General features: G+C 45.9%; 1 long non-coding RNA gene across 1 annotated transcript in view; it reads right to left on the bottom strand.

Moving 5' to 3' along the window:
* The window catches only part of LOC111093192, a 72,445-nt gene that overhangs the window by 29,483 nt on the left and 16,212 nt on the right, over positions 1-26,750 (bottom strand). Inside the window, exons 5-9 of the long non-coding RNA XR_005381143.1 lie at positions 23,313-23,632; positions 22,520-22,703; positions 19,811-20,012; positions 13,448-13,546; positions 6,002-6,142 (exon numbers count right to left, since the gene is read on the bottom strand). This is a non-coding gene — a long non-coding RNA (uncharacterized LOC111093192). The remainder of the gene's footprint in view (positions 1-6,001; positions 6,143-13,447; positions 13,547-19,810; positions 20,013-22,519; positions 22,704-23,312; positions 23,633-26,750) is intronic.

The raw sequence follows: 26,750 nt of genomic DNA on the forward strand, positions 1-26,750 counted from the left end.
ATAAATTTACGTAAAAAAATATAATGAGAAGAGAACATCTGCCTGCCTCCTTGTCCTTTACTTGATCCTCCCCAGATGATGAAGAGGGGCTTCTGTGTTTGTGACTGTGAAGACCTGACTTAGCATGGCTCCATTTTTAATTCTTCCAGGTGGCTGTAAAATGGTTGTATTTTGGTTCATTTTTCCACTTCTATCTTATGGTAAATATAGTGACTTCAGGTATAGCTGCCTTCTAAAAGGCCCATTCCTCTCTCCCTGCTACTAGAGCTCAAGGCACATGCACTCCAAGGGGTAATTCTGAGTGAGTTTTCAGAATCTCTCCCAGGTTAAGTCATCCCATGATCTTGGCTTGGAATGGACTGGATTGTGACCAAAAACTCAAGCTATTGTCCTTGATTCAGTTTTGCCAATCACAAGATGGATAATTTTATCTCTATCTGCCAGACTTCGATATCTCTTTCTTTATTGGTTTGAAATTCATAAGGTAAAGAGAAAAGTATTTTTTGGAGTGCCCAAGAAACCCCAATAAGACCTAAAATGCAAATCAGATATTGTATTAAGAAATGAGATTTGACATATTTGACCCTTCCATGTGACTAAAATTTGAATTTCATTTTAAAACATGAAAATAATGATGTGTCTTTTTCTGAACCACTGGAGTTGAAATTTTACACATGGATAAGTTGCCACTGATTTCACATGATTAATTTCTCATTAAGATGGTTACCGTAGCAACTACTACATCAAATAACAGTTTTATAACTTTGACACACAGAGAAACTTCTTAAGTACTCAACAGCATTAAGTAAAAAATGCTACCTTGGAGTGCCTGGGTGCCTCAGTTGGTTGAGTATCCAACTCTTGGTTTCAGCTCAGGTCATGATCTCAGGGTTGTGGGATCAAGCCCCATGTGAGGCTCTGTGCTCAGTGTGGAGTCTGCTTGAGATCCTCTCCCTCTGTTTCTTCCCCCCTGTATGTTCTTGCTCTCTCTCTCTCAAATAAATAAATAAAATAGGGATGCCTTGGTGGCTCAGCGGTTGAGTGTCTGCCTTTGGCTCAGAGTATGATGAGTCCCATATTGGGCTCCTGCATGGAGCCTGCTTCTCCCTCTGCCTGTGTCTCTGTCTCTCTCATAAATAAATAAATAAAATATTTTAAAAAGTTAAAATTAAAAAAATAAAATCAATCTTAAAAAAAGTAAAAAGTGATACCTTTACTAGCTTACTAAAATTTTTACATATCAAATAAAAATTGCCTATCAAATATGAAATTCTCAAAACTATAGATGTGACATACACAATATATAATTATCTTCTTATAGCTGAGTGGGCTGCTCTTATTACTTGTGGTGTAATATCCACAGATTTTTTTATTTGATCTTTTCCAAGCAACAGAAAAAAGGATGCTGTTGACCTAAACATGCAGTATAAACTTCTATAAATATGCTGTCAATACAATAATTCCATTTCTATAAATATTTATTTTGCCAATCACGTTACTAGAATTTTGAGATATAAATCTATAAAGTAAAACATCTAAAGAAATTTGGAACAGCAGTCAGGTTGGAACCATGCACTTATTCATTCATTCAATAAATATAAAGCACTTACATTGTGCCAGGTAATTTTCTAAGAGAGGGAGTAGGGAGGGGTACACAGTGAGCAAAATGAGCAAAAAACTCTGTACTTATGGGAATTTATATTCTAATGGGAAAAAAGAAATATGAAGCACATAAAAAAATAACATATTTATCAAGCTATAAAAAGTGCTACCAAGAAGAACAAAGCAGAGGCATAAGGTGTGTGTGTGTGTGTGTGTGTGTGTTGTAGGGGGAACGGTTGTAATTTTTTCTTCGGTCACAGAAAATGGAAATATATTTAAAACCATGGGCAGCCTGGGTGGCTCAGGGGTTTAGCACTGCCTTCAGCCCAGGGCATGATCCTGGGGACCCGGGATTGAGTCCCACGTGGGGCTTCCTGCATGGGGCCTGCTTCTCCCTCTGCCTGTGTCTCTGCCTCTTTCTTTCTCTGTGTCTCTCATGAATAAATAAATAAAATCTTTAAAAAATAAAAATAAAAAAAAAATAAAACCAATGAGCTGGGCTCCATTCAAATGATCTGTTTCACTGGCAGCATTGAAACCATCATGGTAGGTCTAGTCTAGGGTTTGCCTTCTTCCCTCGTCGGGGTGTTGACTTTGGGCACATCAAGGTAGGAGAGTCTCTTCACAGCTGTCTGGATGTGCCCTTGACACAGTGAGCACTGTGAGCACTGTGTGTTGTTGCTCTCCATTTCTTCATGACCTACTCAGAGGTGAAGGGCCGCCAATGGGGGCGTGGTGGTTGGGCTTACTCTTCCCAGAGCACTCTTCTGAAGGTACATGACTTGCCTTCAGAGTTGTAGTGTTCTGGGCCACTAGAAGGTGGAAGATGTGTAGATCTTTCTCTTCTTTTGGCTGTTGACTTCTTTCTGCATGGCTTTCTTGGCTTTAAAAGCCTTCTCTTTTGCTTCAGTTACATGGGTGTGTTTTGTTCTTTTTGCTTCAGTTTTAGGAAAACTTCTTTCCTTTCTGAATCATTTTTTACAAGAGACAGTTATAACTTCAGGTAGTCAAGAAAGGCTTCTAGAGAATATAGTATTTATTTATTATTTTTAAAAATTTTATTTATTTATTCATGAGAGACACACACAGAGAGGGAGAGAGGCAGAGACACAGGCAGAGGGAGAAGCAGGCCCCATGCAGGAAGCCCGATGTGGGACTCGATTCTGGGACTCCAGGATCACGCCCGCCCTGGGCCAAAGGCAGGCACAATAAACCGCTGAGCCACCCAGGGATCCCCCGAGAATATAGTATTTAGACAAAGACTTGAAGGTGGTGAGAGAGGTGGCGTGCAGATACGTGGAGCATGTGCAAAGGCCCCGGGGTTGGAAGTGTGCCTGGTGTGTTACAGACCTGAGGTAGACCTAAAACACAGATTTAGGATATAACGTACTTGTGGTTAAAAAGCACTCCCAAGACAAGAATGCTTAGACTTCACTTTGTATAACTAACCCATAAAAAGTACTTTTAACTAAAGTGTCTCAATTGTATTTATAAAGTATCTATTTAATCAAGATGACCATAAGGTAGAAAAGTTATTATGTCCATCTTATGCATTTCAGAGGAGAAGATAAAGAAGAAAAAAAAAGTTAAGCAATATGATTAAGAGCATAAGCATGGAAATTACTTTGCCTGAGTTAGAAATCCCAACCTTGGGGGCACCTGGGTGGCTCAGTCGATTAAGCGATTAACCCGGCTGCCTTCAGCTCAGGTCACGACCCCAGCCGGGGTCCTGGGATTGGGTGCCACTTTGGGCTCTCAACTAGGAGCCTGCTTCTCCCTCTGCCTCCCTCTCCCCTTACTTGTGTGCTCTCTCTCTCTGTCGAATAAATAAATAAAATCTTTTTTAAAAAATCTCTTTAAAATGTGGATTCTGGGGTGCCCGTTGATTCTGCGCCTATAACAATCTGAGGCTGGCCCACAGACTACACTGTCGAATCGTGGTTGTAAAGTTTTTAGAACAATGCCTGTCACATTGTGGGCACTAAATAAATTTGGCTATTATGCTTGCATGCCCTTTAGCCGGCAGGGAAGTGAGATGAAAAAGACAACAATTTCCCCCCATCCTTTTCTTTTCTTTCTTGTTTAAAAATTTATTTATTTATTTATTATCTCTCTATCATCTATCTAAGAGACAGAGACAGAGGAGGGCAGAGAGCAGGAAGGGGAGGAGCAGCAGAAGCAGGCTCTCCAGCAGAGGGAGGCCTTAGTGGGGCTCGATCCCAGGACCCTGGGGTCATGACCTGAGCCAACCGCAGGCACTCAAGGCCTGAAGCACCCAGGCTCCCCGCCCTCCTTTTCTATCAGGTGTTCCCTGACGACACCGCCTCCTAGAGCGGGATTCTCCTGGATTCTGAGCTCCAGCGAGGAGTGCGGATGAGGAGGACACGGTTCTCCTGTTTTTAAGTCTGCGAGCGCAGCGCTCAGGTCTCCGGTGTGTTGTAAGGGATCCAAAGCCCTCGGCACAAAACCGGATGAAAGAAATGTCCAGACCGGCTCAATAAATCATCCCTCTGGGGACGGACGGTGCTGCAGGAGTTTGCTTGCCCTTTGCTGCAGCGGCCCGTGCTCAGGTTATCACCCAAGAACCGGCAACTGCGCTCCAAAGCCCGGGGTCGGCGGCGCCCTGCGGGCGGACGCCACCCGCCCTGCCCCGGCCTGCGGCCCGGCTTTACGTGCCCACGGCGCCCTCTACTGCTCCAGGGCGCAGCCCTGCGCCCAAACCCAGTCCCCGCACCTGCAAATCCCAGGTCAGAAAACCCGATCCTCTGGCCTTTCAAGGAGAGGGGACGGCAGTGTAGCGGGTGTCCACGCCAGGAGGAGCTCTGGGCTGCTAGGCAGCCCACCAAGACCCCGAGAGGGGAGGGGAGGGGAGGGGAGGGGAGGGGACCTGCTTGCAGTGTGTTGCCAGAGGAAGGGAAGGGAGGGGAGGTGGAGAGGGGAGGGGAGGGGAGGGGAGAGGACAGGAGGGGAGGGGAGGAGAGTTGCAGTGTGTTGCCAGAGGAAGGGAAGGGAGGGGAGGTGGAGAGGGGAGGGGAGGGGAGGGAAGGGAGAGGAGGAGAGCTGATTGCAGTGTGTTGCCAGAGGAAGGGAGGGGGGGGAGGTGGAGAGGGGAGGGGAGGGAAGGGGAGGAGAGCTGGTTGCAGTGTATAGCCAGAGGGGAAGAGAGGTGGGGAGGGGAGGGAAGGAGGGGAGAGGCGGTTGCAGTGTGTTGCCAGACCCCTGTCCTTCCCTCGCGAGCACCCATTTACTCTATTCACCCCCCTTTTGTCCCCACTAACTAGCCTGGTGTTCATCCTCCTCCTCAAGGTTAGTTGTAGTGTCAGCCCTTTCCGCCTGCGCCCTCCTTCACCTGCCCTACCAGGATTCTCCTTGGGAGAAATACAGGGAGCCCCCCTGCCTGCTGAGCAGGAGCAGCTCTTCCTTCCGGGTGGTCGGATCCTTTCATTTGTGGCACCATCTTAACTTGTTTTCCATGCCTTTGATATAGTCACAGAGCTGTGCAACTGTCCTGTAATCTGATCTTACTTTTTTTTTTTTTTTTAAGATTTTATTTATTTGAGAAAGAGAGCGCACCAGTGGAGGGGAGGGGCAGAGGGAGAGGGAGAAGCAGACTCCGCGCTGAGCAGGGAGCCTGATGTGGGGCTCCATCCCAGGACCTCAGGAGCATGAGCTGAGCCAAAGGCAGATGCTTAACTGACGGAGCCACCCAGGCGCCCCTCCATAATCTGATTTCTAGAACACTTTCATCATCTCAAAGGAAATTCCTCGCGCATTACCATTTGCCTGCCCCATTTCCCCCACACCCCTCAGCCCTAGGCAACCATTAATCTACTTCCCGTCCATAAATCTGACTGCTCTACACATTTCATAAAAATGGAGTCATAGGAGATGTGGTCTCTTCTGAATGACTTGGTTCACCAACACGGTTTCAAGCTGTAGCTGGAAGTCCTCTCTACTGCTGAATCATGTCCCACTGTCTGGATGTACAGTATCTTATCCATGTGCCAGTTTATGGACATTTGGGTTGTTTCCACTTTTTAGCTATATTATACATCATGCTGCTATGAATATTCACATATTTTTTATCTGGTTGTATGGTTCAATTCTGCTTGGGTAGACACCTAGCAATGGAATTACTGGGCCAGACGGTAACTTCATGTTTAACATTTAGAAGGAATGTGTGTGTGGGGGGGTCCTATTCCTTCACCTTCAAGTGGAACTTCATAATCCGCCCCCACCTAAGAATAAAGAAATATTAAGGGGGAAGTTTTTGTTCCCCTGACACTATGTATTAGAATTATGGTCAGGAGGTTTCTAACAGGCAAAGTAGTCAGGCTTGATTCTTGAAGAACAAAAGCCCAAGTCTTAACCCAGAGAAGTGTTCTTCTATATTACTCACCTCTTGAGACCGTCTGATCTTTTCTTTCTTGGCCGTTCTGAACATGGCCACCAGCATGCTTTCACACTCCTTGGAAGCATTTTTTTCTGACCCACCACTTTGAGTTAGTCCTACTTGGAGTTGTATGATTTCTAGGCCTTCCTGGAAGTAAGCAGAGTAGTCATGTTTGGTTTATTTACTTACTATTTTCAACATAGGAATTGAACTCAGGGGCACCTGGGTGGCTCAGTGGTTGAGCATCTGCCTTTGGCTCAGGTCGTGATCCCGAGGTTGTGGTATCAAGTCTCGCATTGGGCTCCCAGCAGGGAGCCTGCTTCTCCCTCTGCCTGTGTCTCTGCCTCTCTCTGTGTCTCTCATGAGTAAATAAATAAAATCTTTAAAAAAAAAAAAAAGGAATTGAACTCATAACTCTGAGATCAAGACCTGAGTTGGACACTTGGGACACCTGGGTGGCTTGGTCGATAAGCATCTGCCTTCGGCTCAGCTCATGATCCCAGGGTCCTGGGATCGAGCCCCACGTTGGGCTCCCTGCTCAGTGGGGAGTCTGCTTCTCCCTCTCCCTCTACTGTCCACCCCACCCCACCCTGCTTGTGTTCTCTCTCTTTCTGTCAAATAAATGTCTAAAAAAGAGTTGGACACTTAAGTGATTGAGCCACCCAGGCACCCCTAGCGATGTTTGGTGTCTCAAAGCCATAATATTCATGTAACCAAATAACCAAGAATTTCTCCCCATGTAGCAGAGTGGAAACAACAGTAGAAAGACGACAGAGTTCCTGTTTTGGAGAAGTTTATAGTTCCGTTGGGGAGGAAAATAAGATCATAACTCAAAATATTACACGAGTGCCCAAATATCTTCAGCGTTGCATTGTCCTAGGGCCGTGACAGCCAAACATTTCCAAGCCATGGCAAACGTAGACTATGATATCTGTATAGAGACAGGAATAAGTGTGTTGGGACTCTGGGATGTCCAGGCACCCCCAACCTCCCTGAAGTGGGTCACTACCTCCACTCACTTATAACCCACTGTGGGGCATATTGGTGTGACCGCATACTCGTGGTAAACTTTGGCCCTTTGGATAAATTCCACACTTTTTTGCTTGGCATTCAAGGCCCTCAGCACCCTGGCCTTCATCTACCTTCCTTTTTTTTTTTTTTTTTTTTTAAGATTTTATTTATTTATTCATGAGAAACACAGAGAGGAGAGAGAGAGAGGCAGAGGGAGAAGCAGGCTCCATGCAGGGAGCCTGACGTGGGACTTGATCCTGGGACTCCAGGATCACACCCTGGGCTGAAGGCGGTGCTAAACTGCTGGGCCACCCGGGCTGCCCTTCATCTACCTTCCTAACCATTTCTTCTATGAGCCGTTGATATCTAACCACTTGGTAATTGCCATCTTCAGAGCACTCGGTGCACTTCCTAGAACAGGTACCTTCTCCCAAATGAGGCCACGGTAGATATTTATTGATTGCTTGTTTGATTCTCACCCCCACATCCTCTCCCACATAAATTACCCCAGCCACTCAAACCTTCCCCGTCCCGTCAAGTCCCTACTCATTTCCCTGTCTTTTGAGACATTCCCCGACCCCTCCAGCCCACAGGGGCCGCTCCTTTCTCTGCGTGCCCATATCTCTCAGTATTTAATCTACATGTTTGACTTGCGACAGTACATTGCCTCATAGTTATTAAACTATGTCAGGCACATAACTGTGGTCTGTCCAGCTGGAGCCTCAACCAGCTCCTTCAGGGCAGAGAAGGTGCTCCCTCTTGGGTGTACATAGCACCCCAGGAACTCCAGAGACTAGGTGGGGGATGAAGGAAAGCCTGCCCAAGGGGTGCTTATTGCAGTGGCACCACATTCCATCTTATATCTATTACTTCAGGCTTAGATATTTCCGTACTTTCTCAGAATCTTTTTTTTTTTTTTTTTTTTTTTTTTAGATTTTGTTTATTTATTCATGAGAGACACAGAGAGAGGCAGAGACACAGGCAGAGGGAGAAGCAGGCTCCATGCAGGGAGCCTGACGTGGGACTCGATCCCGGGTCTCCAGGATCAGAACCTGAGCCGAAGATAGATGCTCAACCTCTGAGCCACCCAGGCGTCCCGGTTTCTCAGAATCTTTAAGCAAAAGCAAAAACATGACCTTGAAAGAACAGTATAAATTGACACACCCTGGTCTGCATCAGGATGCCAGGCAACAGTATTAACCCACCTGAGACAGAGTGCGAATTAACAGGCTCCCCTGATTGCTCTATAGTAGCTGAACAAGACGGAGGGGGAGGGGGGCAGCAACCAGAGGAGGAGCTGCTGGAGGACTCAGGATTTAAAAGGAATCATCCAGCAACTGAAATAAGTGCTCTCCCTACATTTTGTCACACATACTATTACAAATCACACCCCTCTGTTCCTGGCAGATTAATATCCTCATACCTGTCTGCATTTTCATGTCATTTTAGGCCATTTCAGGAACATAGAATATTCCACGTAATTTCAGCTTTACTTCAACTTGTTTTTAAGATTTTATTTATTTATTCATGAGAGACACAGAGAGAGGCAGAGACATAGGCAGAGGGAGAAGCAAGCTCCATGCAGGGAGCCTGATGTGGGACTCGATCCTGGGACTCCAGGATCACGCTCTGGGCCAAAGGCAGGCACCAAACCGCTGAGCCATCCAGGCACCCCTTTACTACAATTTTTAAACAGCAGTTTGTTTTCTATCACTTATTCTAAAGCCTGCCCAGACCGCTCTTGAGATCCCAGGTGCCCCCAGGACCACAGGCTGGCCACCTCAATCCCAGCATCTTCAGTGACCTGAAGCCTCATACTATAGTTTCTTGTTTTACCCCCAACATGGCCAAAAGATATTGACTCAAAAAGGAAATTATAGACTTTAAACAGTATATTACAGAAATGTAGAGAAACCAGGAGGGAAATGATGCTGATATGGTAAATGCTCCTGAATTTCCTCTGGGTCGTCTGTGCACTGAGGCCGGACCAGGGAGACCAGTGTAAAGAGGAGGGATGACATTTTAGCTGGGGAAGAATGGGACCAAGAGCTTGACCCCTTTCCTTTTTACTTCAAATTCCTTAAACTTTGTTTGATGGAGAAAATGGGCCTGGTAGGAAGCCCCTGGGTGGGGTGACGGGGGCAGGTAGTATGGTGGCCTCTGCACCCAAGAGTTGGGATCAGAAAAGGATTGGGGGGGTTGGATCTGCAGCTGTCCATGGGACCTACACCCCCTTCCCCATGTGCCTCCTGAGAGCTGCGTTGAAAAAGCTGTAATGCCAGGATCGCTAGCCAACTTGGCTGGGTGAGACACTGAGGGAAGTAGCGTGCCACCTGCCCACGTCAAGAAAATATTGCTTTGCTTTGTGTGAGTGGTGGCTATTGCCACTGGGCAGGAAGCTCGGCCCCAGCAGCCTCTCCCCACACTTGTCAGACCTCATCAGCCACATCAGGCCTCTGGCTTCAGTAGTGATGGTGGCGGCGGCAGTACCATGAAGCATCCTCTGGAGCCCTCAGCATCAGTGTAAGGGACCATCCAGCCTCAGTTCTGGCCTCAGCAGCAAGGAGAGAGTAGCCAGGGCTACCCCTCTCTACACACATGTGCACCCAAGGCACTCAGGGTCATAGCCCACAAGGGCCTCTGACAAGGCTGAGGAAGGGAGGATGGGACACTGGGTGGAATGACATCATTTCTGCCCCAAGTAGGGGAAGCAGGACATACAGATGACACATACACATCAAATACAATACATGATACTCGTTAATATCCTACAGCATAATGCAGTCAGTGCCATGACTGTGTACAGGACGCCACGGGGGGCTCAAAGGAGGGGGCCTAATCCAGGCCACTATGCATGACCAAGTGAGTTGACACTGCACAGCTTGGACAAGGGGAGACATTCTGAAAAACTATGCTGTGATTGGAGCCTGGATTGTGCGGTATACAAGGTGGACCTGCACCCAACCAGGTATTTGTACCTCGAGAGGAGCCCCATGTTGAGAGGTGGTGGCAAAAAGTGCAGGTGTGATGCATATACTGAAATTAAAAAAAAAAAAAAAAAAGAAGCAACAAGTTTTGGGATCGAAAACTGACTCTGACGTGTATTAACTGTGTGATCTCCCCCAGATTATAATTTATGTTCTGTAAAATGAGTGGGTGAGAGGGGGAAGAAAGCAAAATGCTGGAGAAGAGAGTGAGAGAAAGAACCGACCTGGCATTAAAAACCAGCGTTACACAGCATCTCTCATCACAGGATTACAGGATACCCTCCAAGGATCGTGCCTGTTGTAAGTAGGAGTAAAAGACGTTGTGGGAGGGATGCCTGGGTGGCTCAGCAGTTAGGTGCATCTGCCTTCTGCTCAGGGCGTGACCCCGGGGTCCCGGGATCGAGTCCCACGTCGGGCTCCCTGTATGGAGCCTGCTTCTCTCTCTGCCTGTGTCTCTGCCTCTCTGTATCTCTCATGAATAAATAAATAAAATTAAAAAAAAAGACTTTGTGGGAATCAGATGAAGGGAATGAAAGAGGGCGATTGAGTATCCATTAAACACCAATTCTTTGTATATATGCATGTACATCCTGTCTAATAAACCCTAAAATACTTGACTGGGCTGAGATTTGATTTCTGAAATGTGTATATTATTATTATTATTATTATTATTATTATTATTATTATTTTAGAGAGAGAGCCTGCATGGGCAGTGGGGGGGGGCGGTGCAGAGGGAGAAGGAGAGAGAGAATCTTAAGCAAGCTCCATGCCCAGCAGGGACCCCCCCATGAGACTCAATCTCACAACCCTGAGATCATGAGCTAAGCTGAAATCAAGAGTTGGACTCTTAACCGACTGAGCCATCCAGGTACCTGTAAAAAGTGTACTTTAAATTTAAATGTGGGTATATAAAAATTTCTATTCTTTTTTTTTAATTTCTATTCTTATTTTTATGATTATCTTTTCCCCTGCCCATGTCAAGAAAATATTGCTTTGCTTTATGTGAGTGGTGGTTATTTCAATTATAGATTTTCCATTTTCAATTTTCCTACACCTGCCACAATTTCCTTTCTTTCTTTCTCTTTCTTTCTTTCTTTCTTTCTTTCTTTCTTTCTTTCTTTCTTTCTTTCTTTCTTTCTTTCTTTCTTTCTTCTTTTTTAAGATTTTATTTATTTATTCATGAAAGACACAGAGAGAAGGCAGAGGGAGAAGCAGGCTCCCTGCAGGGAGCCCCATGTGGGATTCCATCCTGGAACTCTGGGATCAGGCCCTGAGCCGAAGGCAGATACAGCTTAGCCACCCAGGGGCCCCCTGCCACAATTTTCTATCCTTGTTAAAAATACTCCTTTCTCTTGGAATCTAGAAGCCTTCAGATTATATTTCGATTTCTTTCAGCTCTTCCTTTGCTTACTTGTGCTATAAGCATTTGGATTTGGTACCTCTTGTCTTTATTTGCTTATCAGTAACCCAAACTCCATGTCAGCTTTGCTTATCTCTGAATTTTCACCAAAATGTTGGTCATTGGGCAGCCCCAGTGGCTTAGTGGTTTAGCGCCTGCCTTTGACCCAGGGTGTGATCCTGGAGACCCAGGATCAAGTCCCTCGTCAGGTTCCCTGCATGGAGCCTGCTTCTCCCTCTGCCTGTGTCTCTGCCTCTCTCTCTCTGTCTCTAATAAATAAATAAAATCTTAAAAAAATATATTGGTCATTATGAGATACTCTCATTGATGGAAAGTAATGTGTGTGATCTGTATTATTTTCACTGAAAAAAAATGTTTTTTTGGTGGATTCCTTATGCAGTCTGGAAATTAAGATGCCTAGCTTATCCTTTATTCCATTAAAAACCATTTGAAGGGCACCTGAGTGGCTCCGTCAGGTAAGCATCTGCCTTCAGCTCAGGTCATGATCCCAGGTTCCTGGGATCAAGCCCTGGATTGGGCTTCCTGTTTAGTGGGGAGCTTGCTTCTTTCTCTTCCCTCTGCCTGCTGCTTCACCTACTTGCATGCTCTCTCTCTCTGTCAAATAAATAAATAAAATTTAAAACATAAAACCCAAAAAATTCCCATTTTGTTCCCTCCCTAGCTGTCTTGGTCATACTGATCTGACTAGACCTTGTCCATATCACCTCATAATTTATGATAATCAGAAAAAGGACCTGCAGAAGTGCCCCCCCATTCCTAACAGGCTGGGGGCAACAGTTTGCTGGGCTGAAATTAACATCACTTCAGTAGAAAATCACAGTGAAATGCAAAAGGGAAGAAAGGATTTTAAAAATATGCCTTCCCTATAGAAATTCAGACAGTAATGTATCGACAGATGGAGAGCCACGGGCACCAGTTAGAGGGAGATTACTCAGAACCACTGCTGTGCAAGGGGCTGGCATGTAAACCGCAGCTTCGCACATTGGGGATTTGAACAATGAACAATTTTTACAGGCTATTGTCCGTTGGTTTCTCTAATTAGAAGCTAATTAAATGTCTATTTTATTGCGCATCTAGTTTTTCAAATTTCTCAAAATTCCCCCAAATCCACATAGCTACTTATACTGAATAATCTAAGCATCAACTCAGATGTATACATATATATTTTTATGCTTTATATATTCCACTATTTAGGATGGAAAGATAATTTTGAAAGAGAGCCTATAAGCCAAAGTGTAGAACCGAAAATGTACAGAGTTTATGAATATATGAATATATCAAGTGGTTCCAAGTATAATATCAGTCTTTCCACGTGCCATAATCACATTCCTAGTGATGAGAAGGCATGTTATTTTTTGATCAGAAATAAGGAGTATAAAATAAAACCAATAATAATAAATAAGAGGGCGGAAGGAAATTTTTGGGTGAAAGCAAGGTTAATGGCAGAGAGTGTGGTGATGATTTCACGGGTATACACTTGTGTCCAGCCTCATCGAGTTATATACATTCATTCCGTACACTTTTTGTATGTCAAAAAACTAAAAATAAAAGTAAAATTTTTAAAGATTAAACTTTTAACTCACCTCCCAAATGTAAAGAGATGTAGGGAAACGTAGGGGTGTGTGTGTGTGTGTGTGTGTGTGTGTGCGTGTAAGTGTGCACATGTCTAAAATGCCAAGGTAGGGGCACCTGGGTGGCTCAGCGGTTTACCACCACCTTTAGCCCAGGGTGTGATCCTGGAGACCCGGGATCGAGTCCCACATGGGGCTCCCTGCGTGGAGCCTGCTTCTCCCTTTGCCTGTGTCTCTGCTTCTCTCTCTCTCTGTGTTTCTCATGAATAAACAAATAAAATCTTTAAAATAAATAAATAAATAAATAAATAAATAAATAAATAAATAAATAAATCTCCAAGGTAAATGAATCAGTCTAACAGGATTTCTGATTAGCAACCAAAGGGAACGGATCTTCTGTTGTCCTACTGCTGTACGAGAGGGAATTAACCTCCGTCCCAGGTCCCCTCACCTCACTTCTTACCGTTCCTCAGGTGTACCTTCCATCCGTGCCTCACTGAACTACAGGGCTTGCGTTTCTCCAACTTGACATGCCTCCAAGACCTTCCTCAAATTGCTCCCTCTGTTCAAAATGCAAAAGAGTGCTTGCATTACTCTGAATTTGGCATGCCTCCAAGCCTTCCTCAGACTGTCCTTTTCCCAGTCTTGTTCACCTGGCCTATTTACCACGGATTTTTGAACCACTCCTGGCCAAGTACTGCCAGTTCTCCACGAAATGCTGGCTTCATAAATGAAATGTCTCAGGGGAAACATACCGTCATTGTCATCATCAATACATTTCTATAGATCAAGACCTTGAGATAACAAGGTGCCACGTTACCACGAGATCTACATTAAAAGACCCAGGATAACAGAATGACAGGAAAAAATAAAAGCTACGGTCACTTGGAAACATTCTCAGTGTCAGGGCAGTTAGAGGACCATATGAGAGAGAAATAAAGTGCCCTTTCTTAGGGGTTACATTCGGGGGGCATTCTAGACTGCCTACTGCATCCGATGCAAAACCCAGTGATAAAAAGATTGTTTAAGAACAGGAGGCAACTCTGGGTCCCGGGGTTGAGGATTTGTAGGGCCAGAGAGGGGGAAAATTGTGCAAAAGCACAATCTACCCAGCTTTGCACAGCACAGATCTTATCAGGGGAGCCCAGTGTTCTTTCAGGCTTTAACTCGGTTTTGCCTTGATAATGTTTATGGATCTATTTCCTCAAGGATGACAGCAGGACACAAACAGATAATCCTGAATGATCCAGAGAAGGCTGAGGCTGACAGAGTGAAGCGTTGGCACCATCAGCCCATGTCATAATTTTTAAAAAGCACTTTAGAGGTCTGCTCTGGTTATTTTACATTTTCTAATGAGTTAGTTCTCCAAAATGCTTGTAGCCATTTTCAGATTCAATAAAAACACATTAAATCACGTCTCACTTTGTGGAAGGAAAGCAGCCCGCAGGGTAACAAACGGGAGGCGGGGCAGACAGAGGCAGTGGTCGGCTGGGGCTGTACGGGTCACCCTGTTGTGCACAAGGACAGCCGTGCGCCCAGGACCTGTCTATCAACTGTGCATTTCCTACTTGTTATCTGTGAGCCCGAGAGTCAGCTTTTTAAGTACTGGCAGCTGGGCCTGTCAAGCCGAGCACTTCTCTCCTGACTCAGCCCAACTGTAGGGTGCGGAGTCCTCTCTGGGTCGGAAACCACCATATACATTTGTCAAGGCTTAATGTGAATTGAAGGGGTTTCAGGCGCTCTGTCTGGGGAGGCCACCTGCCCTCAGAGGACAGGAGCCGCAGGAGGTGAGGAAACACATGTCCCTTCCGGCTTCTGAGGGCTGTCTGACAGGGGCCCTGACAATGTGAAGACCCTGCCTCGGCCATTCAGAGGAGATGGCGACATCCTTCCGACCCCACACACAAGGGCCGCTTGCTCCGGGGAGGGAACCCAAGATTCTCGGTCTCCAGACGCCTTGGCAGCAACCATACCGTGGAACGCGCTCCAGGGCTCCTCTTCCCAGCTTCTTGGAAATGACACTTGACCGTGCAAGCACAAGGAAGCCCACATATCCTCTTCCATGATGAGGTTTGTGTCAGAGGAAAGTTATACACATTTCTTGGGGGTGTACGAGGTCAGTCCAAGCCTCCCTGGCTGACCGACTGTGGCGGAGGGTAAGGCCAACGAAGGCCCTTTGATGTCTTCTCCCCTCAGAAGGGCGCTCTGGATGAGCAAGGGCTGTCAGCTGCTGGGCATCCGTGTAAACACCCACACGTGTGTGTACCTGTGCGCCCTGCTAGAGACGCTTCGGTATTGCAAACAACTCTTAGGACAAACCAGAGGTGATCACTGATACAACAGGCCAAGGTTGACGTTGTATCTTGCCGGTTCATCTTGACTCTTCCCGCACAGCCTTGGGTGGTGGTGAGAGGCAGTTTTCTTTTCATTTTTTTTTCAAAGATTGTATTTATTTGACAGAGGGAGAGGGAGAAGGAGGCTCCCCACTGAGCAGAGAGCCAGACACAGGGCTCGATCCCAGGTCCCCGAGATCACAACGCCTAACCGACTGAGCCACCTGGGTACCCCTCCTCCCCCAGACAGTTTTAGATTCAGAAAGGCAGAGAATGAAATCATTGCCAGCTCCGTGGCTCCCTCGTGTGTTCACACCTGAGTCGAGCTGAACTTGAACTAAAACTGCCTCTAGGAGCCTGTGGAACGGGAATAGTAATATTGTCCTATAAGATCATTGGGAGTTTTAAGTGATGTGACCACTCTTACCCCATTTGCTGGTTTTATTTTCTTGACAACATTTATTACTGCCTGAAAGACAATAGCCCTTGTTTATATTCTGTCCATTGCTCCTCCTGCCCTGGTGTAAGTTCAATGCTATTTTCCCAATGTCTAGGGACAGTGCTCGGCACCTAGTAACTGCTTAGTAAATATTTACTGTATGAACAAAGGTGAAATTAACGCTTTTGTAAAGCACATGGTAGAGACTCAATCATTGGTATTTTTCCTTCTCAAGAGTTTAGGTTTACCTCTATGCTCACTGTAGCAGCCTGTGGCTCAGAAATGACCTGGACTCAACACTGTACGACTCAAGCCATGGAATTCAGCAGAATCCTCATCGTTTGGGCCAAACAGGTCTGTCCCAGATTCTTTAACCTCTTACAAAGAAGGCTTTCCAGTGTATTACCATCTGCATGGGCTGGAAGAGACCTTAGCTTTAGGTTCAAGATCGTTTGTTGGGAGATTGGCTTTCTTGACTTAGGTCCATTTCTGCAGCTGTTTTGTCTTCTCTCCCAATGTCTGGGGTGGCCTGGATGAAATTCTCCAGCTGTGGTGATGGTCATTCAATAGGTGGCACTCTCTCCCAGAATACCATCCTTCGTCACAGCCCAGATGATCTTACTGATAAATCATTAGGCTCCGGTTAGGGGAATGGCACAGTTACAAGTACAAAATAGTCAGGATGACTATTTTGCAACTTTTCTTTCCCTCCCGTACACCATATCCCACTCCCTCCTCTTGTTTTCTCACCTCCTTTAGAACTTAATCCATGTGCTAAGACCTTGAACTTAAGGAAGATCGGTTGACCCTTTTCCTAAGAGGAGGAGGGGACAGAGGGAGACATTCGTGCTAAGTCTTGGGCTTGAAATCCAGTGTTGATTCTTTTTGTCATTCATTCACTGACTCACTCGTTCATTTATTCACCCAACATTTACTGTAGGCCAACACATACTTTAGTGGTGAGAAGAGACAGACCCCAAGGGCAATGACCGGAGTTTGAAGTTTAGATCTGCTACTTATGGACTTTGGGAAAATTTCTTAAGCTCTCAATGCCTCAGTCTCCTGATTTGTTAAGTGGGCGTGATAACAGTACTTATCTCACAGGTTTCTTTCAAGGATTTCAATAATTAACTTTAATTATTATTTATAAGATACTAAGAACAGTGCTTGGTACACAGTAACATTAAATCAGGGTTTGTTAAATGAATACTAGCTAATATGTCGTTAATGACGACGTGCTTGACTTTCAGAGGGACATAGTAGTGCTTTTAAAGCATTGAATATATTGCACATATTCCCCACTTAAACATCTCTGAAATCAGGACGGGATGTCGTAATGTGGCAACTTCTTTTCCTTAGTGATATATAAAATATTCTTTTTTAAATTGATAGCATATTGGGTTTGATGAAATATGACAATTATAAATAGCATTTGTCCTTTTTTGCTAGTCCCTCTCAGTTTACCACATGTGCTCATATTTTCCCAATTAAGAAAGAAAGAGGGAGGGAGGGAAGGGAAAGAGGGAGAGGGAGAGAGAGAGAGAAAAGGGAGGGAGAGAGAAAGAGAAGAGTGGGAGGGAGGGAGGAGGGGAAGGGAGGGGAACCTAGGGAGGGAGGGGAGGAGGGGGAAGAGAGGGAGGGCCAATGGGTCCTGGTATACCCCAAACCATAGCAGCCTTCATCAGAGTCTAAAATCCCCACTTGCAGATATTGGAGAAGAGTCTAGTCTTCCTTGCTTCACCTCCCTGAACTTCTTTTCAGCCTTAGTGTGTGCGGTTGGGGATGGGGAGGGTCCCTTGGTCAATAAAAACTTTCTGAGCAACAAGCAACACTTTAGGCTCTGAGACTTCACCTTGAATTTACCTTGTAGTACAATTGGGAGGGTGTAAACTCCAAAAATTCTTTGAGAAAGAGGCTATAATAGAGACTGTATATAATAGACTCGTGTTTCTTAGAGAAAGAGAGAAAGTTTATATTTATTTTTCTATTTTTAAATTGTTATATTTTTATAGTTAGGATCCTGTCCAAGCCTGAGGTCTGGATGGAAGCCCCTTTGGGGCCACGAAAGGGCACAAGGCCACAGATGAAGCCTCAGTTCACTGCTCCTGGGTGGAAGGGCCTTGGGACCTGAGACAAACCCTGAACCACACTGTGGTGCCCTCCTCACCCCCTGCTCCACCTGGGGTGTCTGCTGAGTCACACCCCTCCCTGCATGGGAGCTAGGTGGGGAAGGCTGCTCTTTAAAATAACTGTTACAGGGGTGCCTGGGTGGCTCAGCGGTTGAGTGTCTGCCTTTGGTTCAGGGCGTGATCCTAGGGTCCTGGGATCAAGTCCCAGATTGGGCTCCCCACAAGGAGCCTGCATCTCCCTCTGCCTGGGTCACTGCCTTTCTCTCTGTGTCTCTCGTGAATAAATAAATAAAATCTTAATAAATAAATAAATAAATAAATAAATAAATAAATAAATAATAAAAAATAACTTATGCTGGCAAAGCCTGCCAGTTCCAACTGCCGCAGAAGGGGGTTTGTGTCTTGCAGAGCTGGCTCTAAGCAGAATTAAAGGGAACAGTCATGGCCAGAAAATCTATTCTCCTCATAGTCTTCAGATCTTGAGAAGAGGGTAGTGGCAGAGCAGGGAACGATATGTACTCACTGCACCAGACATTTTGGGGTGACCCTCTCATTTTGCAGGTTGGGGTAAGTGGGTACCATGGGCCTTGCTGGCCCACCTGCACCAAAAGGAGTGGATTCTTCACTCTCCCTTCATTTTCTTCCTTGATATTTGCGTCCCGCTGTTTATGTCTGGCAGCAACCAGGCAGAGAACCGGGGATAATTGTTCTAACTCCATGTGGGTCTCACTCTCCTCTCCAAGAAGACGTAGGGAGTGGCACTGCCCAGCTCAGAAGGCCGTGCCCAGGGTGGAATGAGCTAATGAACTGCTTTATAAATCGCAGGACTCTAAACAAAGGTTAATTGTTTTTACTCTACTTATCTATACTTTCAGGGTACAGTTTGAAGGCATCTGCTTCAAAACTCGGTGCAGGCATTATGTGAAAGCACACACGGGCTGGCCCACACTCAAGGTTGATACGTGAAGCCTGGGACTCCTCGTGGGGCCACAGCGTTACACGAATAGCTTGGGGATGCTGGTTATCCGTCATCATCTCCAGGGATGAAACGTTGGTCACCAGTGGGGAGGAGCCCCCCTTTCAAATGTTTTTCCTTTCTCACCCCACCTCACCCCACAGTGCTCCCTCTTCGTCAGCCTCCCTGACTCACCCCCACCCTACCTTTACTGACTCCCTGCTCTCTGATCCCAAACCCTCAACTTTCAAGATAACATACCATAAAAGCACGTAGAGATGAAAATGGGTGATAGCGCTGAGTTGCAAAATGAGAGCACTCAGATTTAACCTCGGAGAGAATATCTAACGCGACACTTCTGCTTTACAGGGAGGCACCCTCTACTGGGGTGGGGGTGGGGGTGCGGGGTGGGGTGTCCCCACTTCTCCCCACTCCTCATGGACCTGAAATCTTATCCACCCCAGAAGGGGGGTGCCAGGCCTCTGTGGAAATGAACCCTTCAGGGCTCTTGCCTCAGCCCTTCCATCCCCCTTAAAGACATCATGAATTGCTTTCAAGTTTAAACAATAAAATAATGCCGTTTAAAACAGGCCAGGATTCTTCTCCCACCCAATGCCCCCAGCAAAGAAAAATGGCTCAAATGTTTCCAAGTCTTTGCTCGCCCACGACTCATCTTTGGAGCCTTTCTCCCCTGTTTCGGGTGCTGTGAGGCCTGACAGACAACTATCATGGCACCCAAGCCTGCTTCCACACTCACCAACCATCTCCCAGTCTGGGCTGGAGCCTCTCTGAAGACTGGCCATGGTTCCTCGACGTCTGAGGCACACGCACATACTTATGCTCAATACTGTTGAATGAGTGAATGAGGGGGGTGGAGCAGTGACCATAAGCAACCTAGGGTTTAACGTTGAGATGTTGACTATGGAGAGCCCCTTAGAAGCGAAAATATCTGACAGAAATATTTCCTTACCCTGATTTGGAAGAAAAAAATCGCCAATTTCCAGAAGCACAAGCATCTTCCTCCCCTAGACCCAGGGGATTGAGTCACTAGACATCTCAGAGTCGCCCACCAGGAACCGGGACGAATCCTCCATGAGCAAGTCGCCTTCTTCAAGAACACCTAGTCCCTTGCTCTTGGTCACCCTTAGACCTTCTTCCTTTCCTTTTCTCCCCTGTTGGAGTATGGACATGGCATCTCTTTTATTTTCTTAGGGACCGGCCAACAGAAAACCATACTTTCCACCTTTCCAGAAAGATTGGGAGAAACCATCTTTTCCTCACGTCCTGCCTAGAGACCTGGGGTCCCAAGATTGCCTATGTGTTTGGGACAGAAACTCAGGGACAATCAGGAAGCACAGGAGAGAATGGCTGAGTACCCGGGTCTGGGGTGCTCAGGGGCCTTTGGGCCCGAGGGTTGTGCTGCCACCCACACACCCCGCTGCTCCATCACCGACCTATGCTCCCCGAGCTTTGCAAACCACTTTACCTCAGAGCGCCCAAAGGACCCCGTAAAGGAGGCTATAGCCAAACACCCAAGGAATCCCAGCCCCAGCACAGCTTGGTTCTGGTGGGGTCAGGCCGAGCACGCAGTCACCTCCAGGGTAGCATTAGGTGGCACGGGAAGGCCCCAGCTCCAAAATACATTCCACACGAACGCCTGAGCTGTTGGTGACTGATTCACCCCTCTATTCCCTGAACAAGTATTTACCTAATGCTCCCCAGACTAAGCCCTCCCCCGTTCAGACAGCAATGGTGTCTGTCCTCGAGTGAATCGAGTTAGAGCAGCGAATTCGGACACGAATGCAGGGTGAGGCTCCCGGCACTGCGGGGAGGGCCTCGCTTTGGAGCGCGGGTTGTTGACTTTCACGTCCTGTCTTCCGAGCCGGCTGGTGACCGGGGCCAAGCTCCTCAACCTGTTAGAACCTGTTTCCTTATACGTCTACCGGCGATGGTGATAGCGACCGCTTAGCCCTGGTGGCCAGGGCTCTGCGACACACGTGTGCAGCCCCGGGACAAGTACTGAGAGCGTCTAGTAGGACGTGAGGATGGGAGTGCAAAGGAAGTGGCAACGACAAGCGCCTGGAGGCTCTGAGGAAGGTTTCGGAGGGGACGTGGCATCTGATATGGGTCTTGGAGGACGGGCAGGCGCTGGCCAGGCAGAAGGCAGCCGGGGGGTGGCAGGGAGGGGGCACGGCGTATGCAAACTACTGAAGCAGGACACAGCAGAGTGTCTCCTCAGACCTTGAGAGGTTCCGGCCTTCAAAGACAGGGAAGGTCGGAGGGCTGAGGGGATGCACCCACTCGCCGTTCTGTTTTCCCTACAAGGCCTCACGTCCACCTTCTTTGCTCTGATGACGCGGTGACCTTCCTACGTCAAAGTGCAACAGCCCCTCCCCGCCGCCCTGCTGGGCCCCTTTCCTGCTCTGTTTATCTCCGAGGTGTTTATTGTCACAGATGACATACGTTTGCTTATTTTATGTATGCACCTTCTCAAGGCGCTCATCCCCCTTCCCTCATCAACACGGACGCAGAATGGAAGCTCCCTGAGGAGAAGGGTCCCTGTGTTCTCCTCATGGCCGCATCCCACATGCTTGCCTGGGTGCCTGGCACAGAACTAAACTGACAGGAAGTCGCTGGCTTCATTCGATCCCTCTTTGTTTGCTTCCCTCAAAGCACCAGGGGGGCCGGCTTGCCCTTGGGCTCCCATGTTGAACAACACAGGGTCTCTCCACTCCTGGAGCCCAGTTGGCCCTTCTGGAGAGGTCTCCCGGGGCCTCCTGTGATGGCTGTTGAGAGACCCCACTGAGGAATCTTGGCTGTTCCCTTTGACTTTTCCTGCCCACTCTCTAAAGGGTTTCAAAATGTAAACACTTCTGGGGCTGAGTCCACTTTTAGCAAATCTTCCTTTTGTGCGACTAAGAATGTGTGTCTCGTGCAGGTAGAGGTGACTTTGGGAATCCAAGGAGGCTGCCAGGTGCCTGGGGGGAGGAGATGTTGAAAGGACAGGGTGGGGGTTCAGGAATGGAGGCGCCCAGAGACACATAGCTTCTTTCACAACTTGGCCTGGGGCGGTTCCTGTGATTGGGTGTCTCCACCAAGAATGTCCCCAGAATTCCAAAGTCGTTTTTAGATGTTTTCTTATCCTGTGTTCGATAGCCTTCAATAAAGTAAGTTTAAGATTGGGAAAACAAAAGGAGTTTGTGTAGCTAGCTCTTTTAGGCCTGGTGGTGAGGGGAACGAGGGCCAAAGGGTTTTTTTTTTTTTTAATTTTTTGTTTGTGAAATATCACAAAACATAAAAAAGAATAGCTACAAAGGAATAGCCTACTAGACACTCATTTACCAGTTAAAAGCCCACTTACCCAGGTTTTTTTCTTAAGCTAACGCTGGACTTTACTTGCCTTTTCTTTACTTGGAAAACAATAAGTAATTACACAACTAAACAACAAATAATGCCAAGAAAAAAAATGAAAAGATTTAACCACAGGTATTTACATACTTCTAACAGATAAAAGAATAACTATTCCAGAATATATAAATAGCTCTATAAATCAATAAGAAAAAGAGAACCCCCTTCTGGTTGTTTTGTGGCAATTCCCAATCTGGGTGAGTCTTCCCAAGTTTTCCTTCCCTCTTCTCCCCTCACTACTGTCTGCACCACTCACACCGGAAGTTCACACCTCAGGGCAGAAGGAGCTTGAAGAGAGACGACTCCAATTCCTTTCTCCTCATCCTGAGTCCCATCCCCCACAAAGCAGGGCCCAAACAAGATGAGGCAAATTGCTGTGGAAATCTTAAGTGCCATTTCTTTATACTTCCACCTCCTGACAGGGAAAAAGAATGCTGGCTTGTCCCTTGTGTCTCCTTGTGAAAGAGAAGGGGCATGGTTAGCGCAAGAATCGTTTTTAACTTCTCAAGACATCAGTATTTCCGTTTAACCAGTGGAAAAAACCAAGCCCAGAAGGATCAAATAGCATTTAAATGTCCCACAGGTAACAAATACAGAAATAGCATTTGAACCCAGGACCGTGTGATTCCAAAGCTCGAGCTTTCCCCCCTAAACCATGCTTCTAAGAAGGCCATGATTTCATCTGGACTTCAAGAAGGGAGTGTGTCTGACAACTCAACACCATGTGAACCAGCAGGACGCTGTGACAAGGCCCGTGCCAGGCAGTGGAAGTGGGGACACGGGTGGACCTAGGAGGGGAGCCCCATTTTTCTTCCTGTGAGCATGCCATGTGCAACGAAGGAAGGAGAGCTGGTAAAGGTCAATGGGATGACTGGACACCGGGAGGTTACTAGCCCTGACTTGGAGTGCAGGAAAATCTGTTCTTGCCTGGTGTTGTCCACAGAGCCCTCCTACATAGTGGGCATGCAAGCTGGTGTTTGAGAGCCAGCTTGGCAGTTCTGCAGACTAGAATTCATCCCTGCTCTGCATCTTGGCAGTTGTGTGAGTTTAGGCAGTTCACTTACCCCAAGTCTCGGTTTCCTCTGATTTGCAAAGTAGGACAAAAACATTGGTCCACAGGAGGCCCTTGAGACATTAAAAGAGGTACAAAGTGCCCAGGGCAGGGCGTGGCATGTAGTAAGCTTTCAATAAAGAGAGGTTATATTCATTTTATCAATTCAGACCGTAATTTGGCAGAGAGGGATTATGAGATGCAGAAATTCATTCATTTATTCAGCAGCTAGTCGTTGAACACCAGCTGTGCCATAGACACCCGGGTTGGATCTTTGCTGTGTACATCAGTGAATGGTGCAGACTGAGATCCTTGCTCTCTTGGAGATGTATTCTGGAACAGAGAGGCAGACAAGCAAAATCATAAGTAAATGATAAGTTTATTTTAGTGATAAACTGAAACGTGATATGTGTCCGGAAAAAAATATATAAATAGAGGTTCAGGTGACTATGCAAGTCACATATTTAACGTGGACACTCGTATCAGCTGAACCATCACCAATGAATGCTAACACTGGTAGTGGATTTGGTTGGAAGCTAATGCCCATCTTGGAACCCGACCTCTTCTTTGGTAATAGCACATTGTGCTTTCTCTAATCATCCCAGTGTCCCGGATAAAGCCATCTCCTCACTCACTGATAATTACGGGAGACCTTGAAAATTCTAGATGCTGCTTCCAGATAAATGGGTTTTTAAAAAGATTTATTTATTTGTTTGACAAAGAGAAAGAGAGCATGAGCAGTGGCAGAGGGAGAGGGAGAAGCAAGCTCCCCACTGAACAGGGAGCCCCGATGTGAGACTCAATCCCAGGACCTGGGACTGTGACCTGAGTCAAAGGCAGATGCTTAAACGACTGAGCCACCAGCGCCCCTAAATGGTTTTTTTTTTTTTTAAGATTTTATTTATTTATTCATGACAGACACAGACAGAGAGAGGCAGAGACACAGGCAGAGGGAGAAGCAGGCTCCATGCAGGGAGCCCGATGTGGGACTCGATCCTAGGCCTCCAGGATCACGCCCTGGGCCAAAGGCAGATGCTCACCCGCTGAGCCACCCAGCCGTCCCTAAATGGTTTATTTTTGATGGTTGTTTTGTTTGCAACAAGAGTAGCATCCAACGGTTAGGTTGCTGACTGCATTATTAAAAACTAAAAACAAAATCCAAAGCTAGAGGTGTCAGCGATGGTATTGTTGTATTGGTGGTTGAGGAGAAAAGCATCTCATAAGTTGAAAGATCTTCCGAAAAAAAGAATCAATCTTAGAAACTCCAGGTTGGAAGGGACCTATAAGGCTCTGCTCAAGTTCCAAAGAATGAAGTGATTCAGACATGACCAGTTTGACTTGAACTGTACTGGGCTAGAGCTCCATCTCCTAGGAATTATATAGGTTGATAGAAGTTGATATTCAGAAAAAAAGGAAGATGTGTTTATCAATAGATTTTCTTGTGAACACTTGCTAGGGGAGGAAGGAGACTTGCCTTCACAAAGATGCTACTAAGAAGGCTCCTGGTGGGACATCGCTTTCTTTTTTTCTGTTAAATACCTCAAGGCAGGAAGAGCTGGGAGAGATGCTACCAGAAGCAGAGCAGGGAGGCCAGGCCCACAAGACTGGCGTCTGTCTCACTCTTCCTATTGGGGTTGACTATGAAAACTTTCAAACACACGGAGAAGTCGAGAGAGTACTGTTAGGGAATATCCCCCCCAACCCAAACTTAACATATTTCAATGACATTCCTTATTTGTTTCAGATATCTAATACGGATAGGTGGTAAGTAGACTTAGATGTAACTAATATCCCCTTTGTACTATTCTCCAGGCTTCTTCTCTCTCCCCAGAAGTAGCCATCGTACTGAAGTTAGTACATATACTTCCTGCTGTAGGTTTATACTTTTGTTAGTATACATGCCTACAATCGAAATGCAGCGTTGTCTGTATGCTTTTAAAATTTGCATAAATGTTATCATATGTGGGACCCCTGGGTGGACTCAGTGGTTGTGCGTCTGCCTTCGGCTCAGGTCATGACCCAGGGTCCTGGGATCAAGTCCCACATCAAGGCTCCCCATGGGGAGCCTGCTTCACCCTCTGCCTGGGTCTCTGCTTCTCTATGTCATTCATGAATAAATAAAATATTTTAAAAAATGGTATTATATGTCATATATTTTATCCTAGCTTTCAGGATCTCTTTGAGGTCTGCTGATGTTATTATAGTACTAGTTTATTAGTACTTTTTCTAAAACAGTGACCAGTTGGATTTCTGACCCCTGGGACACATTTGGAAGGTTAGCGAGACATTATTCCAGATTGTGTCTCTCTAATGAATTCTTTACCTTCCTTATTCATCAAACTGTCAACTCCCTAAGATCAAAATGCCAGTATAGGAGGTGAAATCTGCTGAGACAAGGACAAGAGATACTTGAAGAAACTACCTGAATGGCAACTAAGCTATTAAAATGTAAGGTAAAGGAAGAAGGGAACAGTGAGCTTCTTTAGACACTTTTTGACCTCTGTCTCTTGGGAGTTTTTTTTCTCCTAACCATCCCTACAGAAGCAACTGATATTTCAAATATTTTTTTTTTTTTTTTATATTTCAAATATTTCTACCATAGGTTAAATTCGCCTGTTTTAGACTTTGTGCAAGTAAAATCCTATGGTATGTGCCCTTTTGTGTTATGCTTCTTTCATTCAGCATTTTTCAGATGCATCCAAGGTGTTCACACGGTCATGGTTCATTCCTTTTTTATTGCTGCATAATGTTTTGCTTTATGGAGATTCCAGTTTGTTTCTCCATTGTCCCATTTCTGGACACCTGGGTTGTTCCTAATTTTTGGCTATTAGGAATAATGCTGTATGAACAGTCATGTATATGGTTTTTTGGTGGGCATATGTTTTCATTTCTTTTCAGTAGTTACCTAGGAGTAGGATTGCTGGCTCATATGCATATATTTAACTTTATAAAGCACTGCTGTAATATTTTCCACAGTGACTGTATCCTTTTACATTCTACGAGCAATGTTTGAGTTCCAGTAGCTGCACATTCTTGCCAACATTAGCTATTGCCAATCTTTAAATTTTAGCTGTTCCTGTGGGTTTGTATTTCATTGATTTTTTTTTTCCCACTAAAAACTTAGGAGTTAAAACTAATTTTAAAAATAGCAGGGTGGGGCACCTGGGTGGCTCAGTGGTTGAGCATCTGCCTTTGGCTCAGGTCATGATCCTGGGGTCCTGGGATTGAGTCCTGCATTGGGCTCTCCTCCCTCTGCCTATGTCTCTGCCTCTCTCTGTGTCTCTCATGAATAAATGAATAGAATCTTTTTTTTTTTTAATAAAAAATACTGGTGAAATTTATTGTATGTGAATTATACCTCAGCAAACCTATTAAAGAAAAAACTTCAGATAAAAAAAAAAAGAAAAGAAGAAAAGCAGGTTTATAAATAACATATATTTGAAATATATTT

The sequence above is a fragment of the Canis lupus genome, chromosome 29, assembly GCF_011100685.1.
Source record: "Canis lupus familiaris isolate Mischka breed German Shepherd chromosome 29, alternate assembly UU_Cfam_GSD_1.0, whole genome shotgun sequence".
NCBI classification, from domain to species: domain Eukaryota; kingdom Metazoa; phylum Chordata; class Mammalia; order Carnivora; family Canidae; genus Canis; species Canis lupus.